Below are 21,332 nucleotides of genomic sequence, written 5' to 3' on the forward strand. Positions count from 1 at the left end.
TGCTGATGAACTGTATTTTTCATCTTCCTCCTGCTTCTTCTTCTTCTTCTTCCTCCTCCTCAAAATGCCCGCCCCGACTCACAGCTGCACAGCAGCTATAATTATAATTGGATCTGATTTCATAAAAAGTCATACATCAATCTCAACATCATGCTTTTACATTTTTAGTTACAGTAAACAAAACACAGCTCAATGTGCCATATCATGAGACTGGTGTACACTGCAGCAGCTGGCCACATGTAAATTACTTTGTTACTCCTAATGGAGAAAGAAGTGAGGTAATGTGCACAGACTCAGATCACTAGTGCAGATGTTAGAGCAATCCATTTGCATTTACTTCCTTTCAGTGCTTGTGAACTTACTTACAAGTCAGCAAATGACTGCAATTTCATATATAATTTTCCTGACCACTCTTGAAATAAATGATAATGATTATATAAAATATCCTGTAGTGAGGGGCACTTTATTATTTAGTAAAAGCAGCTACAACACAATGTTTATCACATTCAATAGTTTATAACATTAGAGTCAAAGTCAACCAATGCCCTCTGAGTACACATGAAGGACTGGAGAATAATCTAATGACCTTTAAAAAGCAGCTATCACAAACATTTGTTTACACAAACTGTATCTTTTGCTAACACAGGATGTAAGGAGCTAAATGTACAGAGGGACTTTGAAAAGCATCCAACAGTCTAAACCAGAAACAATTTGTAGCTTATGTAAATGTATTTATTTTGTACTGCTTATCCATTCAAAACTACCTGTACAGATATTTTCAAAGAAAATTATTTGGTATGTGGTGCTGCTGAGTATCTGCTACTCTAAGCCTCCTTTTTATGTTCTGTATGCCTCTTAGTGTCTGTGTTGTGCATTACCTTTGAAATGCAAGCACATGTTCTGCTGTGCAGTCAGTTAAATTTTATTTATATAGCGCCAATTCGTAACAGAAGTTATCATATTGCACTTTTCCTATAGAACAGGTCTAGACCGTACTCTTTATAATATTATTTACAGAGACCCAACAATTCCCACCATGAGCAAGCACTTGGTGACAGCGGCAAGGAAAAACCTCGAGCAGAACCAGACTCAGGGTGGGTGGCCATCTGCCGCTGCCAGTTGGGTTGAAAGAGACAGAGCCTTTGGCGCAAGCAGCGCACTGTGCATCAACGAAAAGCTGTTGTTGCGTGGCTCAAGCCATTGGAAATAATGGATTCAGAGCGCAGTGGTGTTGTCGCGTTGTGTCTGAAAGGACCTTTACAGTGAAAGACCCACTGGCACAACAAATGACGCAACGCTGTTGCCTCCACTTCTCACTCATTGCTGTGGGCATGTCAGCTACCAACCATTTACATGAAGTTATGCCAAGTAGCACTGTTGTTTTGTTTTGTATCTGTAATCCTGGAGGCCAGGGACATAGAAAAGAGGGATTCCAGAAAGTACAGTAATCATCTTCTCTTTCACAGACACATCAGGTAAAAACTAAACTTGCTGGCCCACCACTGCATTGCTTTTTGTTGTCAGTTTTTCAGAAAAACACTGCGTAACCACACAAATTTTGCCCTCATTTGAATAAAGTTTAGATTTTTCAACATGAGCTTACGAGAGGAAAGAGGAGACTTGCCATATCAAGGACCTCACATGTACTGCAGCCACTGGACACATCGTCATGATTCCATAACTCCTAATGGTAATCTTTCTACTTGGGTGAAGTAGTTATTTTGTCTGGCCATATAGCATTGCTGGGGTTTGAAGAGAAAGAATGGAGGGAGTGTCAGTGGATTTAAGTCTGTCAGTATTTTTCTTTAATGATATGTAATTCCCAACAATTGCTGTTTTTCAGCACACATGAACTTACTTCATTGCAAGACTACAAATGGCTGCAATTTTACACCAAATAATTATCTTGATCACTCTTGACATAAGTTATAGTGATTTGGGCACTTTGTTACTCAGCAGGGGTAAAAGCAGCTACAAATCCTAACTTGCCACAATCAGCAGTTTATACCATCAGTGTCACTAGCAATTATACTAGAACCAACCAGTGCCCTCTGACTGCACATGGGGGACTACAACTAATCTAATGACCTTTTTGAAAGCAGCTCTCATGATTGTTTTTTTTTTTTTTTTTACATATATCTCCTGCTGACACAGGATGTTAGGGCTGTTACATACATAAACCACTGGGATTTCAGTTTGACTGAGAGGACGGTAGTTAAATTCAAACTTTAAGAATAAGTAAGTAAGTATAAATAACTTTATTATATAGCACCTTTCAAGAGCAGAACATCACAAAGTGCTTCATAAAGGAAACAAGGCAACCGACATAAATGCAGACATAACTACAGAAGAATAAAACACCAAAAAAAGAGACCTAAATTAAAATAAGAGTATAACAGGTCCATGGTTCTTGAGCTGCTTTTTAAAGGTGTCCACAGAAGTCCAAAGGGAGCGAGTTCCAAAGTTTAGAAACCACAACCTCAGAAACAGTCTCCTTTAGTTTTAAGCCTGGATCAAGGAATGAAAAGCAACTCTAAAAATCACATAAATTGCTCTATTGTAACAGCACAATAACAACAACAGGCACACAGCTCTAGGTCTTGTGTGCACAGACAGTGAGGCCAGTGAAGGTGTGTACACCATTAAGCAAATTCATGGCAAACTTGCATTTGTACTTGGTGCATATGACTTCACATTTTCTATTTTACACATCAATTTCCTAACCACTCTTGAGGTGAGTTATGTTTTGTTTTTGTTTTTTTTTAAGTATTCAGTGTCAGTACACTGGCATTGCTTAATATTGCTGCCACATAATTCACTGGCTTATACCATTAGTGTACATGAGGGACAGGCAAATACTTTAATGGCCTTCTTAAATCAAGCAGGTTGGAAAACATCCAATGGTCTAAACCAGTGGGAATTCAACTTCATTCAAAATTGAGAGGATGGTAGTTTTATAGTTTAAACTTGAGACTGGAGTCAAATCAAGTCTACAAATAGCCGCTGCACCTCCAGAAGGAGTGATCATCATGACTGGGGGGTTCAATTGATGGCTTCTCCCTGTTCCTGTTCCCATCATTGTTGATTTTTGAGCTCCTGGAACAATTAAACAAGGGTTTACAGTGAGAAGTGGGTTCAATTGATTTAGTGTGCTGCATTGTCTAACATGACAAAACTCTCAAACTCTCATTACATAAAACATTATGGAAACATTGCATGCACATTCCTTCCACATTTTTAATAATTCATGGCAGTTTGGCATTGGCTGCAAAATGCAAAACTATGCACATCATAGAATCTTTCAATATTTATTGATCCGAGGTCAAGTCTCAGATTTTTGCCCTCAAGACAAGCTGAGTCTTCAAGGCAAAAGAGTCAAAAAAAGTCGCAAGTCTTCAGTTTCACAACTCGAATCCAACTCGAGACCAAGTCCCAAGTCTCATGGCTACAGCTCTGCAGCACAGTACAGAAAAAATGGGAAAAAAGATAACTATTTGACACTAGGTTTTTGAATATACATTAATAGTTACATCAGACCAGCACTAATATCTGTGAACCTACATACACATGCATGCATATACAGTAGGCAGACATACAAATGTATACATAGACTCATGTGGTAACACTTGAGGTGAGCTTTGTTGTGTTTTGTCTAAAAGTTAGAATAAAGTAGAAACAGTTCTGTATTCCAGAGTCAATCCTCTTAGCAGCATAGATATTCTTGAAGTTGCTATGGTAACAAAAATGTAGCCCATGTGTGACACTATGTAACATGCAATTATACATTTCAACTCTTATACTTATACATCTATAACAGCTTTGTGTCAACAGGCTGGTACATGTAGGTGTGAGAGGTTTTCTGTGTGGTTTTATTCTGCCTCTGATGTCATGCTGTGCTTTTCACCTGCTGCTCTACACAGGTGTTGATGGGCTGTGGAGGCTGTACTGTCAAGTAACAGTCTCTCACCTAGTGTCTAACCAGTATCCCCTTTTGGTCCACAGTTCAGTAAAATGCTATGGATACCGAACAACCTTGTGCTCTACAAATTACGTTTGTATGCAGCTATTCTGCAGTAGCAATGGTATTTAATGTGTGAAAGTCGAGGTGAGGAATGGGTCAAGTGTTTGCGTCTGACACTGCCACAGCAGGTTAACATCCAATCACAAAGGTGTCATCGTTGAAAGTTTTATCATTTAACCAGGACCCTCATAACCTTGACCAAGAGGTTTAAGTATCCTTTCCATGCTAACTCTCTGCAGTAACTATGTCCCCTAGTTACTGTTGCTACACCTGTCAAGCTTTGCACTCTTGCACACTTAGCATGGCATCTACGCAGTTTATAATGATAACGATGACGACCTGCAGTTCTTTTTTTCTCTTTATTCTCCCATTAATCATCTCACAACCCCTCACATTTATCTTGGGGCCCCTTTGGAGGGGCACACCCATAGGTTGGGAACCCCTGGACTAAACTACTTGATACATAAAGCAGTCAAAACTAGCTCCATTACAACCACTAGCAGTAAAATGCTGCTTATGCATTGATGCATCAGTATTAACAATCTAATAATGTCATATGTAATATATGGGTCATAAGGCCTATATTCTTCTGCAGAACAAGTACTTTTACTTCTGATACTTTAAGTACATTTTGCTGTAGGATTTTGAATGAAGTACTTTAACTTGTAACAGAGTATTCTTACATTATTGTATTGGTACTTTTACTTACATTGAGTAAAATATCTCAGAACTTCTGCCACCACTGGTAGCTAATAATATGCTACCCACTGGCTTTGGAAGTAATGCTACGTTATTACTCTGGGTAGCATGGTAAGATAGTTAGCTAGGCATGCTAATGTTAGCAACTAAGATTAAAACAGACAAACACACTGTTTTGAGCTTTTGGTTTTGGAAAGTTGAAAAAAACTGCTATCAATTTTACTTCAACATGGTGAAAACTCCAAAGCTTGACCTACAAGCCTCACTAACCTATATTGGACAATCACGGTCAATTAATGTGGCCTTACAGTCAAGCCACATCTCTGAATGATCATGCTAGTCATAGAACCTTTTGGTATGTTAATTTCAGCACTCATCTTTGCAAAGATGAACTGTGCAGACTATTGAGCTCTATGAGAGGGCTCCCATCTGTGTTAATAGAGGTTACTATGCATAATTAGCCATACCAATCATGCCAAATTGGGCAGAAAATATACAGTACCAGGCACAAGTTGTGATTGGTGAACATCTATCAGTTTGATGTAATGAAATGATAGATGTGATGACTCCATGTAGGGAACGGCCTTGCAGCTGGTATTCATTTTAAATCACCCCAGATGGTTTCACATGTATCCCATTCACCAACTGTTGGCCTTCATGTATTTGAATTTCTCCCTCCTTTGTCCCTGAGACACTAATACACACACAGACACACACACATATACAACAGGAAATGAGATGAAGTGGTTAGAATCACCTCCACTGCTTATTCATTAGATTCAGCACTTTCTGTTTTGACTTCAGGGCCACCTACACAAACTCCTGGGAGCACAGGTACTGTTTTTAGCATTAAGAAAACTTGAAGTTTCTTTCCCCTAAACTTCCAAGTTAATGAGCTGTGGTGTATGGGATGCTCTTTTAAGCACACTTTTAACTTCCTGTGTGGGAGCTACTTGACTGAGTTTGCAAACTAAAATATTAGAGGATTCAATGTAAAGATGTGCATAATGATTGCAATGCTGCAGTATTTTTGCAGCATGAACTTCTCCATAAGCCAACACACATATAATGCAGCTGCACTATATTTGTGGCGGTACATATGGAGAGGTTTGTGACTCACAGAGGCAAGCAGTATCTCAGAGATTGCTGCTGTTCTACAATTATTTCAGGTACTCATTGTACGTCTAATGACAGCCTGCAGATACTGTGCCAGCAGGGTTGAGAGGCAGACTTTCGAAAACGAATTAGAATACATTAAAAACATGCAACAGTAAGTACTAAGTCAGGCTTATTTAGGCTTCTAAAACGTCAAATACTGGACACAGCAGAAAACCGCAAGAACATATTTCAGCTTTTCAGGGAGAATGACAAAAGAAACCTTCTATACACTGATGCAGGTTTAACTGAGTCTAGCCAAGTGACAGGGTGGGACTTCAGTACAGCCTGCCTGCAGACGTCCACTGATGAAATGCTTCCTGTGGAGGCTCCATACTCCTGGTAGAAATACACAGAACACTGCGCGGCCACCATGAACCTCCGACAACTCCCACACTTAGCTGTCCATCGAGTTGTCAATCCAAAAACAGTTCACTGCTACTTCCACTGTTGTTTTTCAGCCCACAGTGAAAACAGATTAATGCAGGAGCTGCATCTGATAGGAGTTTTTTAGGGCGTAAAATACTGAGCTGAAAATTACAATTACTTAAACTAAAATATATGAGAATCTTCTGCCCTTATTATGTGCGTAGGTACCAACAACAGTTAGACAAAAGGCATTGTTAAAATGAATTAGGACAGAAACAAGGAAAGTGGATTTACTAAAGAATATACTAGCTGTCAAATTACATGCATTGCCCCTCATGCCACGAAGAAACAAAGTATCACCAGTCAAGATTAACATTAAGTCCCCATGGGAAGTATGACAGTAATCTAGTAAACATTCACATAGAGTACACAAGAGTAAGAGTAAAAGAGCTAAATAAGTTAGCCCACCAGTAAATTAACACTTAGAATGTTGTATTAGAAACATGTTAGCATCCGGCAGCTAGTATAATGGCTAGCTTGGTTAGCCTTTCTGGTATTTTCAGCACTGCATATAAACAGTGCAAGCTTCCGTCCATGTTTTTTTTTTTTTTTGGTACAAGAATACGCGACTGTTGGCGTTCTCGCAGGATTTGCGGGTCATCACTGACCAGTCATTCAGTGTGTGGTTTAGGAGAAGAATGATAGTTGTACCACAACTATTTTCAGTTCCACTTCTCTGACTTTTACATCATCACTTGTAAAGGTTTTGGTGATTATATGAGTAGGTCATACCTTCTAGCTTCGATGTCACATGACGAGGTGTCTTGAATGTTCCTATTGTTGCTCATTTGTGGCTTTCTTGCAGACCAATAAAGTTATTCCATTGCATCTCCACTGCTCCCAGAGTGTGTTGGCCAGCCTTTGGATTTTTGCTCCACTGCTATCTAAATAAGTCACTGTCATCAAATGGAACAGGAGGGGCAGCAAAAGAAGAAATGTGGCTGCATTAAAAGACAAAAGACTGATCTGTTGTCTGAACTTCATGTGTGAGTTTAGCAGCGGTTTGGGGAGTAGATAAAAGACGGATGTCGATATTTGCTTTGCTACTAGCATCCAACTGATGTGATTTTCCACCCCTTCCAGGTCATAGTTCATTTGAACTTTGCCTTCCGCGCTGCCTGCCCAGATCAACAAAAAGATTAGAGATCTTCCCAGAGTTTGTTGTCCTTTGCCTTTCTTTCTTTTTCTTTTTCATATGGTTGAAAGTAGTAAAGAAAATGACTTGTTCTTTGAGGAAGATGAGAAAGTTTGGAGTTGTCTTCAAAAGCTTTGCTTTGTGGATAAAACACTTCTCTACTCTCAGGATATTTTATTTATTATTTTAATATTCAATGGAGGCTCCACACTCAGGACACCTCCACTGTTATTACAAGTAACACCATCTGTACCAGTATTCCTGATGCTGCGAATATTAATTACTTTTTACATGATTGCTGTTGATAGTGTTGAAAGTATTTTTAGTAATGTATTCATTGACATTACTGTGAACAACATTCTGTGAATTGATGTGAAGAATTCAACATAGTAAAATGTCCCCATATATGATGTGCGTGACATGTTCAGGAATAGATAAAAAGTACCTTTATTTTAGGTGAAAACACCTGTGTAGTTATGTCTGTGACTATGTAGGCCTCTGGGACTGTCTTTGAAATCTGTTCACACTTGTGTGCTGTACTACATATTAATCATACAAAATGTTTAACATTAAGAATTAGTGTGAGCCAGGAAAAAAAAGGAAAAACCAAAGAAAGAAGAAAGAAGAAAGGAAATTAAAATCCTAATTTGTGCCAGATTTTATTCATTCTCCATCACAGTGTGTGCACTCCTCCAAGGAAGAGTGGGGTTATTTAAAAAAGCAATTTTTTATTTATTGCTCTCTTTGCATGAAAGCCTTTTATGTACCCTCATACGCTCTGCTTCTTCAAAAAATTAGGAAATTAACGCAAGAGTCTTCTCCTTACCATCATGCATTCTTGAGTTCAGTGTCAGAGGGAGCTGCACATCATGCAGGCTCTCAGCCACAACCAGAACATGAGTCACAGAGATTGAGCTACAAGGTTTTAACACAACATCAGCAAACATGATGAGTTTATTATTAAGTGTTAATGTTCATTTGCACATGTATGCGCAGCACTGAAAGGTAACACTAAAAGTGCTTGAGGTGACTGATACACCTGCTGGTCATATTTACAGTATAATCAGTGGTGTTAATGGTTCTGGCTCTCCAACCTGCTTTCTCTCACACTCAGATTTACATCAACCCCTTATCAACTCCATCATCATAATGATAGTAATTACAAGTACAGAGTGGAGTGTAGCAATGATAATTAGCATATTCTCAAAGCCAAATACTAATGGATCTGGTATGCATTGTGTGTGTGTGTGTGTGTGTTTGTGTGTGCCCTACCCCTGTCACAAGCCTGCATGTCTCCTCTTGCTCGCCAAAGAAAACAAAATTCCAATTAACCAACAACTTGCTCTGAAGTGGAAATGAGAGATTGAGAAACTCAGACAAAAGCACAGGCACATACCAGACTGGAATAACAATACAGATCATTGACTGCAGGAGCTACAACACATTCCTATAACAAATAACCTAGAATTTACTAGGATGAACTAAAAATAACCTCACCTGTACTCAGAATGGGTGTGGTTACATGTGCATAATAATCACAGTATAGTCAGTAAAGCTGCACTAATGTATATTTGTATATCAGCAATCGAAAAAAAAAACTGGTGTAACTAGGTGTAACTGGGTCACTTGTACTGACAAACCTACAGAAAATGTCCACCCAACTCTGCAGTTCCTTTTCATCTTCATGGAGTGTATCAGCATCTTTCAGCTCATTGGTTGGGTTTTACAGCCCACAAGTTTACTGTTTGGTTCACGGCATATAGACAAAGTTATCGACTAGCTGGTGGACATAGCGGAGCATGTAGCAACTACACAGCCAGATATTTCCCTCGGTAGCTGGTGGAGACCACGAATAAAGCTATAAAGGACACTACTCCAAATGAATGATGATATTGCTCCATGTCAGCTGGATGTGTAAACCATAGGGATGTTAAGAAGAACTGGATACTGTGTTCACAGATGATGCCCCATTCATTCTTATGAAAGTTTCTCACTGGGCGCATTCGCCGAAAAAGCCTCCCTGGGCTTCCTCACGCTTCACTGTTTTGGGGCCCACAGAGTCCTCTAATTGAGAGCATGCGGATCTGAGAATTCTGCTAGCCGAGCTGGCTGATTTCCTGTTGGCTCTCCGCACACATGAATGGGTTAAAATAATCTAATCATACGGTTCTTCTAAACTTTCCAAAGGTTATTGGACCAAATTGATCAAATTCGGATAATAAAAATAGTCATTCAGGGTATTTGTGGCGCTAAGAAAAATGTATTCACTGTTTTACAGCCACTCCTTTTCCAATGATTGGGTGTGGAAAAAATGTTGTTGGGCCAGTGTACATCACGTGATGACCCCGGAAGTTGCAATACTCCTACTGCTACCAAGATCAGTTAATGAAGAGAAGAGTCCAGGTACTTCAGTTCAGATGTGAAGTTGTGACGTCACGTCCGAGCACCTCTGTTCCACTAGCCTCTGTAACTGCAATCTCTCATTCAGCATTTCTTTCATTGGCCTTTCTGAAAAAATGAAACGTGTTCCTAGGGCTTACTTTCCATATTCTAAGACAAATCGGCATCCATTATAGCAGTTGCTCTTAGACACTGAAACCTTGGTTACATCATTGTAACTTGGTTTTGTCCATATCCATAAAATTCACCAACGCTGTCTTCTAAAGTCATATTTCCAACTTTCTAGCCATACTCTCTGCTGTCTTCTACACCGTTTGCTCCTCTCTGTCCTGCTGTTATTACAGACATGTCCGAACTAGCCGTGGCTTCTTGACTCTCTCATGGACTTGATTCTTTTGTTGAGCCCTTACATTTAACCTGCGGTCTAGGGCATATGGGAAATGGTGTTCAATAAAGGCAGCTAAAAACAGAACCATGTGACATACTGCTGAGAACAGCTAGGTTTCAAGGCTGGATTTTTAGTAATTTACAAATATCAATGGGATTTTGAATGAGGTTTTCAAACTTCTGTAACAGAACCCGGAAGTTATGATTTCACTTCGGCCCTCTATGGCTGTGTCTGAAAACACTCCCTAGGTACTATATAGTGCTCTACATATACTGTCCACAATTTTATTTGAGTGTCTGAATCTGAAAGTGTGAAAATTGATCCACTATATAGTGTCCTCAAAAAAGCCATAATGAATGAAAAGAGTACCATGGCATGTACACTACTTTCTACTAACAATCCTACAATTCAATGCGCTACATTTTATAGATGTGAAAATTACAGTTGTGCAACTCAACAGCTGTTAGTGCTGAAAAATGATGATGATAAGTAAGTGTCTTTACTGCTCACTAGTGAGTAAACTACTGATTGTCCATTATATAAAGAGTAGGGAATGACTGAGCAAGGGAGGGATTTCGGACACAGCCTACATGGGTTGTTTATGGGACTGTTACTTTAATATTTGTCATTTCCATTTTAACAGAATATAATTCAATTCAAGGCAGAAGACATTCGTTCCACATGTTACAAAGCCCTCTCAATCTGACCATTACATTTTTTTTTTCGCAGCGCACATTTTGACTTGAGAAAAGCACAGGTTATACTAATAACATTAACAATGACTCCATTCTATTAAAGTGTGTCAGTAAGCCATGACAGTGTGACAGTGAACCAACATGACTAACACCAGGACCCTAGAACTGAAGCTAAAATAAAATGAAATTCAGCCATAATTAATTTTAATAATTACACCGTGTTTTTCCTACTGTGACATGTCAAGATGTCTGCCTATTGTTTGCAATGGGCAGTTGGTCTTGTTCAAGTAATGCAGAAATCAGTGACAACCTATATGCAAATTGTAACAATGAGCTCAGCTTGAGTTTAGATTGGCTGTGAATAGGTTTTTTACCACTTGTCCTAACACGTGTGAGGCAGATTCTTTCATTCCCTTACAAATCAAGTGAAAAGCCCTTTTATTCAGTAGCTTAGTTTGACATGTTTTTTACTTTTTTACTATGTAATATGTATTTAGCATATCAATTCTGGATCCACTTTAGTTAATTAATGTATCTGCTTTAGTCAGGATGTTTTCATTCGATTATTGTTTATTTGGTTTCTTGTTTGCTGTTATTTCTAACCATTGCTTCCTCAGAGTTTCACTTCCTGGTTGAGAATGATGCTCTCATGAACACGCACACCTGAATGCTGAATCCATGTCCAAAGCTAAAAAAACAGCAGGCTGCAAAAAATGGCAACAAGCATGGATGAGATTGACACAGCTGTACAGGTTGTTTCAAATCAATTTACAGAAATAAGAACTCTTAAATCTGCATACTTCCTCAATCGACATGAGAAACATTAACTGCTCCTAAAAACCACTACTGCAGGTTTTGTGTCAACTGTAAATGATGTCAGTGGGAAAAATACATCAGTCACTACTACTAATTGGTCGCGGCAAAATAACACCACCACCAAAACAGAAAACGACTAACACGAACAGAACATTATGAACTAAATAATGAAGAGAAATAAAATGGCAAATCATATATGATTATCAGGACAGGATTGTGCAGCCTTATTAGAGATATTTGCTCTTTGAGTGTTTCTCAGTTTCATTTTGTGTCAGTAATGTTTTGTTAATTTCTGTGGGAAAGCACAATGCAAGTTCCACATACCTGTATGATGTTTAAGTAATAATAATGTAATGGTAGTGGTTATATTAATATTAATAAAATAATAATAAAAGGAATGATAGTGATAGGAATAATAATGATAGTAAAAGTAATAAGACTAATAATAATAATTGCAGCAGCAGTCGTCGAGCAGGGGGGCAGCAGGTGGCCCGCAATCATAGATCCAGACTCTGCAGCTCTGGAGGCAGAAATGCCCGATGAAAGCGACAGAAAGAGAGAGGAGAGAGACAAGAAAGCACAAAACTACGGGAGAGAGAAGATGTCGTGTTAGTAACATGCATTAATTGGGATAAGAATGCATACAGATGGAGAGGGAGAGGAGGAGAGAGGAGCTCAGTGCATCATGGGAAGTCTCTAGGTCTATAGCAGCATAACTAAGGGATGGTTCAGGACTCACCTGAGCCAGCCCTAACTATAAGCTTTATCAAAGAGGAAAGTCTTAAGCCTACTTATAAATGTGGCGATGGTGTCTGCCTCCCGAACCCAAACTGGGACCTGATTCCACAGGAGAGGAGCTTGATAACTGAAGGCTCTGGCTCCCAATCTACCTTTGTAGACTGTAGGAACCACAAGTAACCCTGTATTCTGGAAGCGCAGTGTTCTAGTGGGGTAATAAGGTACTGTGAGCTCTTTAAGATACGATGGTGCCAGACTATTAAGAGCTTTGTAGGTGAGGTGAAGGATTTTAAATTCTATTCTGGGTTTTACAGGGAGCCAGTGCAGAGAAGCTAATATTGGAAAAATAAGATCTCTTTTCCTAGTTCTTGTCAGTACACGTGCCGCAGCATTCTGGATCAAGTGGAGAGTCTTAAGGGACTTATTTGGGCAGCCTGATAATAAGGAATTGCAATAATCCAGCCTAGAAGTAACAAATGCATGGACCAGTTTTTCTGCATCATTTTGAGACAGGATGTGCCTGATTTTTGCAATGTTACGTTGGTGAAAAAAGGCAGTCCTTGAAGTTTATTTCATGTGGGAGTTAAAGGACAAATCCAGATCAAAGATAACTCTAGGTTCCTTACGGTGGTGCTGGAGGCCAGGACAATGCCAGCTAGAGTAACTATATCTTTAGATAATGTGTCTCAGAGGTTTTTTTTAACCATAACAAAATAAAATCCAGATAGTAAGTGTTTGCAATGCCACAGATTAAAGATATAAGATATAGATAGTTATACTGGTTAAACAAATAAACAGCAAGCATGATTAGAAACACATAAAGGTGCACATGGGACAAATGGTGTGCTCTCACCACTTTGTCACAACGATTATTTGCTTTAGATGAGGAGATCGATACCACTGTCAGCCAAGCTAGCTGTTTCCCCGTTTTCAGTCTTTATGCTAAGCTAAGTAATCGTCTCCTGGCTGTAGCTTCATATTCATAGTACAGACATGAGAGTGGTATCGATCTTCTCATCTAAGTCTCTGCACGAAAGCAAATAAGCATATTTCCTAAAATGACGTCACAATTTGATACTATGTTGATTGGCGCTTTCTTAAAGCAGCACATGCCATCTCTTAACATGTTTAAGTTTTTATTGTGTTTGGATTTGCTCACTAAAGATGCAGTGTGTGTTTATCAGCCTCTTTTTGACAGCTTGAAGACCTCTTTCCACCCCAATCTTCCCCAGAAAGCTATTATCCCTTCCCCTTTACCTAACTGTATTGTTACATTTTGGTTTAAATCTAGATTGAAGGAAATTGTAGGTAAATTCAGCCCAACTTTGTTATTTAGACGGATGAGATTTCACCTAAAATTCTTCCCTTGTGCCGCTTAAACATGATGAAGCACGTCCTTGTGCTGTCTAATTCCCAAAGTTGACTTCTTATTCTTAGTGAAAGGGCAGTAGGTCCAGCAAGATAATTCCAGCACTCACAGGGGAAGATTAACAACCCCACAGAGGGCTTGGCTGTAGCTTGTCAATCAGGCAACTCACTGCTCCTTTTCAGTGCTTTGTTCTTTGAGCTCATGCAAAGGGCACCTACTCGTGTCCATCACTTGGAACTTCTTCAGAATATCCTTGCTGAAGTGCTCCAAGAGAAAGAATTGAGAATGAAAAAACACCACCACAATTGTAAGATGAAACAAAGGGATAGTTGTCATTCATCTCATGTTCGTATTCCTCTACAATATAAGAAGCAATGCTTTTATAAGGGAAAGCAAGGCAAAGATAAGGAAATGGCTTGGAAATTACATTTGCTATACAACCATTTGTACCAGTCACGAGATAACAAAGGAAATTTCTATTCACATTATCATCCTCTGCAGACTTATCAAGAACCAATTGTAAATATATTCTGCAAGCCTATATCACACACATTAATTAGCAGAAGATTCATACACTTTGTGCTCAGGACATAGAGTACAAAGTGTATAGGACCATTTGTCAGATAGATGCTGTGCAACTAATGCAATCAAATTTTCTTTACTTCAACTGTTATGAGGAAAAATCAAAGCCGACAAAGAAGAGGAAGTCTTCACTTGAGCCCAATATTCTTTGAAAACGCTCAGATGACATATTGTCGAGATATCTTTTGAAAGTGTGTCAAAAGAAGTGTCACAATGCACTGCCTGAAGCAGCTCAGGGACAGATAATTACAGGTGGCAATTACAGTTTGAAAAAGGCACACAGGTTGGTGTTTTGCACAAAAGACAAGATACATTTACCCATTCTTCATCCTATGTATTGTACATCCTGCAGAGCCACTTGGACACTCTGCTCCTTTCCTGCTGCCACATGTCCACAGCAGGCAGGAAGTCAACAACAGTGAGAGATACAGAAAGAAAAGTGTTGTAACACTTATTAATTTATGGTCTCGGTTTAAATGTTTTTACTCAGGAACTGGCAGCAGATGCACACAGGAAAAAACACTGATTTTGTGAAAATAGACTCCTTAAAAGTTTTGACGTGCAAGTAATAAAAGCCAGAATATAGAACACAGCAACAAAAGAAAATAAAAGCTGTTGGCTCCGCGTCCGCAGCTCATCTTCCCTAATCAATCCATATCTGGTTATGGTTAAGGTTACACTTTGCTCCTATCAGAGATTTTACTGATGTCTGGCCAAGTAGCTGGCCCTTTTTTAGATACCAATAGTAAGCCCACATACCTCTCAGGCACATATATTATAGAGAAAAATATTGCTTACACTTTTGGGAATCAGATAGAATGAAAATAACAGGTCAGATCAATGGTGCACGGCATCAATAAAGTGTACAGTTGAATGCCGGTGGAAACATCCATGAGTACGGGAGGCTCTTTCACTCAGACTTGAACCACAGCAACACATAAAGTACCGGAGGTGACAGATTATCAATAACCCTATTATATGACTTGCCAGGGGATGTGACAGTGAACCCTGCCACCATGTCACGTCACAACAGCCTGCAAAAATCATTTGTTGTTAGTTCTTCTGCAGCTAGCAACCTAAATGGATGGCTCATGTTGTTACATTCACACATTCTGTGTGAGCTTTCTGCCATGACAAGGTGAAGCGTGAAGCCCCTTAACCAGGTGCAGGTGCCTTTACTACACGTGTCAAAAATACACCCATATAGAGATGCAAAGTGGAAGGTTATTTTGCTCATCAGAGTTATGGAAGTAAACGTTCCATTCATTTTCTGCATAGACAATGGTAAGTGCCTTACAATCAGAACACTCCCAATGCTTGGATGAACATAAAACTCATCGGTACAAAAGATAAGCAACAGTGCCACAAAACTTCAGGTTCTGTGATAAAAAAGTAAAAGGCACAAGCTGCGAATATAAAAAGTGCCTGCTACAAATATTGTCTTTGTATCCAGAGCCTGATTTAGCTTAGTGCTCTGTGCCATAGGCCCTGATGTCCAAAACGTATTAAAAACACATCGATAAGTCACACTGTTGCACTGGGTGACATGTTCTTGCATAACCATGAACATGGGCAAGGTAGTTTATGTTTTAGTCAATCCCACATAAACCATCCTGGTTTTCACTATTGCACCAAATCTGTATTCTTGTTATATTATACAGCTGAAAACAGAAATGAAACTTCTATGCGAGACATTTTTTTTTATAGATTTCCATCTTAAGTAGGAAAGAATGGGCTTACAGATGAGTGCCACAGACAGAGTAGGGAAGTTGGAAAACGCATTGTTGGTTTTGGTCTTTTTGTGAGATTTATTGACAAAAGGCAAAATATAGAAAAACACCAGCATCATCCTTTAAGGAGAGTCAAAGTCACCTACGACTCCCAACGAGCATTTCTGTTAGAAACAACCAATCACCAAGCTTAAGATTCAGTTGCGTGCAATGCTAACAGCGAGCGAGAGCTAAAGCTTATGCTTTGTAGAAACCAGATACAACATTTAGCAGTTTAAATCAATTAACATATCATTTCAGATATTGGGTCAATTTTGGATGAAGTCAGCAACTATGCTGCAGCGTTTTTTTGTTACCAACTGAAACAACCATCCGCCATAAGAATAAAAAAAACAATGATTTCTCAGAACCAAAGCTGAAATTATTTAGACTGATGGACAACATATACCGGTAGTATTGTTAATCATTCAAGACATCCCCTGTGCTTCTGTCTATCCATCCATCCATTTTCTATACCCACGTATCCTGTGATTCTATCTTTTATTGATGAATATTGAGGATATCAGTAAAACAACTTACAATTGGAATATGCAGTGAATGCAGGAAATATTTCTCACTTTGCAACTCTACCCACCTACAATGCAAACAACATCCAATGTGAGGAGAGAAAGGTGTTCACACAAATTTCACACAGTAACTCACGTTTCTGAGAGCGTGTATTTTGCCATTCAGTCATGTTACTCAGAGGCACATATACCCAGAGCTACATACATACTGTAAAAACAATACCTTCTCAAGACACTGCCTTCAGACCGCATGCTTCCAGATAGCAACACTGCCATCTGCTGCCTCCAGACTAAAGCCTAATGGGTTATCATCAGACCAGCTTCCTTTTTTGCCTTTCACAGACACCCTGAAAAAGACATGAAGAAATAATTTTACAAAGCAGTTATGTTCAAGTGCTTAATGAATGGTAATTAGCCCTGTTGATTGCGATGACTTAACCTTCCTTTTCTCTCCTGCTCTGGTTTTCTGTTCCAGGCTCAGGGGCTCCCATGATACAGAGCAGCAGCCTGCAGCTCACTGCAGCTGAGAAATGAACCCCAGCACCAATAATCTTCCCTCAGTTTCATCACTGATTCATTGCAAAGCTTCCCAAGGCATTATTATGGAACGAATATTTGCTTTCTGGTGCAACACATTCAATATCAGTCTGCTGTATAGCGTTAAATTAGTTTTAATCCTGGAAGCTGTGAGTTATAGATGAAAGTTTAAAGAAGGCTTTTAGTGGAGTGCTCTGCAGGGATGTCAATTCCCAAATCCCTAATACATGACAAAGCTCCTGTAGCCATCATTTGCCTCCAAAATCTATAAACACGTTCAGTTTCTTGGTACAAACTCAGGCCACTGATTAATGACAGGATTTTCTTAAAATCTCCAAAATTCTAATCTTCATTTGTATTTAACTGTAAATCGCTGAATCTCTTGGGCCAAGGCAAGGCACGGTGGGATTAGATCAAGTACAGTATTATTTGTTCAAAGTGAAACAAATAATTGGAATAATAATTGGACTGGCATCATGGTTTTAACCAATGAGATTCTATGAAGTCAGAAATGACTTAAACCTCAACGAATGGACCCATGACCCTCAAGGAAGGATGGATGGATGGATCAATGAATGGAGCTACAGACATAACTGGCAAATATAAATATTGAATTGGGTATTACATTTTAAAAACAATATCAGTCATTTAAATTAGATTAGAATTTGATTTTTTTGGCCACTTGGTGGCAGGGAAACAAGCTGAATCGCCTTTTAAAGTTGTTATGAATGTGTTAACAAACAGTTGCATTTACTTGGAGTGGTATCGCTGGCCACCTGATGAATGTAAGTCCAATATTCACTCTGTTTGTTCTCTTTAAGTCTCCACCCATGAAATATCTGGGTCTTTAGCTTCTAAATGCTCCACTATGTTGTTCACCAGCTAGTTGCTAACTTTGTCTGCTGTTTGGTGCTGAGCAGGTACAGCGTGCTGTGGGCTGAAAACAGCTATCTGCTGCAACTGGAAACAAGGTCGACGAGAGTGGTGAAACTGAACCCAAACAGTGAAGTTGCAGGCTGCGGACTGGCTTTATTATAATGTCACTGACTTCTTGCCTTTTGCATTGGGCTTCTGCTTAGAAACATTTTTGTTCTTGTGGAATGCTTTTTGAGGTTTTAAGTGTCACACCACCACGAGAAACACTGTTCCAGTAAATATTAGTTCTTAACGACTTGTGGCTTCTTGAAGTACAGGTATCTGACTGCTGGTTGCCTGTCCCACCCAGGCCCTCTCCACAAAATTAGGTTTTTCTGCTAAAAAAAAAACAAACTCCAGGCCCTAAAATGTCCCCTGACAGACGTATAAAGTGACATCATTGGTGCTGCATTTATTTTCTCTCCAGACTGTGGGTTTCACTCCACCACTAAGTTGTTTCTGCTTCCAGATCAGTCCCACTTCAGAAATGTCTGTAGAGTTACAACTCTGTTCTACAAAAAAATCCACCTTTTCCCCTGCCTGAAAAGACCTCTGTGTTACATTATACCAGACAGGATACGGTGCCAGCTTCCCTTCTCCAGAGGTCATGTTTTCTATCCTCCATTAGCTCAATGTGACGGCTACAGGCTGCTGTGCTGTCAATTATTCACACTCCCTTTGTCTGAGTAGCCCTGATGCTCTGGCACTGGGAGTGCAAGTAGACAACCTCTTTTCAGCTCCTGGCAGTCATCTGGCCTCCACTGTCTGCTGACTAGTAAGAGTAGATTTTTTACTTTGTTACACTTTGAGTGACCTGCAAAGTACTTTTTTTGTTTTGTTCACACTTAACTTTTTTGTTGATGTAATCAGTCAATTTGCATGGGAAGTACAGTAATGTAGGTCTTTAGATACATGTAGCTTTGTGTAATAAGTTTTTTATATACTGTATGCTAACTTATAACAGTATAACAGATTAGGAAACTTTGTAAGACGACATATATTTCTTTTTTTCCCTTCTGCCTTTAGGTGACTTTTCCTTCACTATCATTTCTCGCCTCTTCGGTTCTTCTGGGAGTTTAAGCTTGTTAAAAGGGATGTTAAGTGTCTCCCAGACCTGAAATATAGCAACTGCTCAGACAGAAATTTCTTCACTGCTCTGAGCAACTTCCCATTCAACACAACGTATTTGGATCTGTTCAAGGAACCTTCTGACAGAGCTCCCCTGGGGCTCCTTTTGGGCACTTTGAGGTCTGAAGTGTTGGAAAGAGAATAACATCACTTCTGTAGGAGGCAGAACTTTCATCAACCTCCAAAGTTTACAGAGGCTGAACCAGACTTCTCTCTGGGAGCTTCCTCACAGAGCTTGTCCTGGCTCAAAACTACTCCGCTGTCCTGGAAAGCAGAACTTTTGAGAACCTGGACCATCTTGTGAAGCTGCCTACGTCATACAGCATGTCAAGTCCAGCAGCCCTCAGCAGCATGTTTTGTGCCAGAGGAGTGTGGGGCTGGAGGCTTACTGTGAACATTAGGAGCTAGTCATTTTTATGACAGGATAATGAAGGGGCTGAAGTTAATCACCACTTCTTCTTTTCAATGTCCATGATTGCTCTTTGAATATTCTTAGGCCTATAATTCAAAAGAACAGATCCCTATTTCTTTATGTTGAAAACTAATTTCTGGTGAGATAATAGATATAATTTTCAATTAACTGCAGGTGGCAGAGTTTTGTTTCAGACGGCAGTCATTATCGCAATCAGCATGGCCTTCTTGTCAGCGGGTCCTGTCCCTACATCATACAGGAATTCAGAGGAAAAGGTTGCTTGAGTCGTTTTGATGATAAGGTTTTGGACTGTTTGGGCAGCACATATTTTCTTACAGAGCTTTTGTCTGCTCTGTCAGCATAATACAAATGGAGGATTGCGACAGTAGCTTTATTGTCTTCTCTTTTCCTCCCAGGTGGCCATGCTGGAGAACATCAGGGCAAGACAAGAACAGCTTGGTTTGGTTCATCCATGTCTGGCCTGCTAGAGATCTACGAAAAAACTCCTGATGATGGAGAGACGCGGCGCAGACCACTGTCTCTGGTCAGGATTCGGCTCATCATACAACAGGTACAGAATATGTGGTTTTAATCATTCTCTTAGCAGACTCATGGTAACATATTGAGCCGCATTTAATACTCATTAATAAAAGCAGTACGCAAACTGCTTCCACGGCAGCAAAAGGAAAACTACACTCTCTACATGTGCTCAGGGCTTTTGATGTCTTGGGGACCTTTCAGGTCAAACTAATCCACCATCATGTGACCATTCAAGTCAGAGCCAAGCAAGGCATCATAATTCAGCCTCTAGGTTTCAGGTCGTTTCAACATGGCAAGCCAAACGAATGACAGATATATAATTTTTTCACACATCCAGCTTAACATTGCAATTCACATCTGGTTATATAGTGTGATTCTGTGTGTCCTGTTGTATTCTCTGCCTCATATTTCGCTCTTCTTTTCATCCTCAGGGCTCCAGAGGGTGTCTTGGAGAGCTGGAGACATATTGTGGGGTCTTGGATGTGCTGCAACCTGTTCACTATCCACTGGTGAGCAATCTAATATAGCTAGATTAGTTTGTATAGTCTGGGCGCTGTACCAGATTGTTGTGGTGAAGAGGGAGCTGAGCCAGAGGATGAAGGTATAATTGAGTGATATCTTTGCTAAGAACTGGCAGCAGGAAGCAAGTTAATGGAGATTTCCCCACATCTCTCCTGTATACTCTGATATTGAACGCAGTTTATCCTTGTATCTGTGCTGGTGATCAATTCTTGATTAGAACAAGAGCCTCCGCCAGCAAATAGGAACACAAACTAATAATCTCTCTCAAAGAGGGGAGCGCTGACCCAGTCCTTCAGAATACAAGACCAAATAAGTAGACTTAACAGAACACAGACGTTAAGCTTTGAAGGAGGCTGTGATTGGCTAAGTGATAAGGGAGCGGTGATTGGTGACTGGCGATTGGAAAAATGCTTATTAGGAAATAAATGTCAAAGGAAAATCATCATTATGAAATAAAACTTTTTAAAAAGAACAGCATTTTGCACTTTATTGGATCAGTTATTTATTTAATATTGGCACTTTATTTAATAATACAGCAGTGTTAGAAACAAAACC

At 39.6% G+C, this 21,332-nt stretch overlaps 1 long non-coding RNA gene across 1 annotated transcript; it reads left to right on the forward strand.

The window, feature by feature from the left end:
- The first annotated feature begins 19,419 nt into the window (after nucleotides 1-19,419).
- On the forward strand, nucleotides 19,420-21,152 carry LOC122885861. The gene is made up of 3 exons (XR_006380212.1): nucleotides 19,420-19,990; nucleotides 20,132-20,286; nucleotides 20,687-21,152. It is a non-coding gene; the product is annotated as an uncharacterized LOC122885861 (long non-coding RNA).
- The last annotated feature ends 180 nt before the right edge of the window (nucleotides 21,153-21,332 follow it).

The sequence above is a fragment of the Siniperca chuatsi genome, linkage group LG12, assembly GCF_020085105.1.
Source record: "Siniperca chuatsi isolate FFG_IHB_CAS linkage group LG12, ASM2008510v1, whole genome shotgun sequence".
In the NCBI taxonomy this organism is placed as follows: Eukaryota; Metazoa; Chordata; class Actinopteri; order Centrarchiformes; family Sinipercidae; genus Siniperca; species Siniperca chuatsi.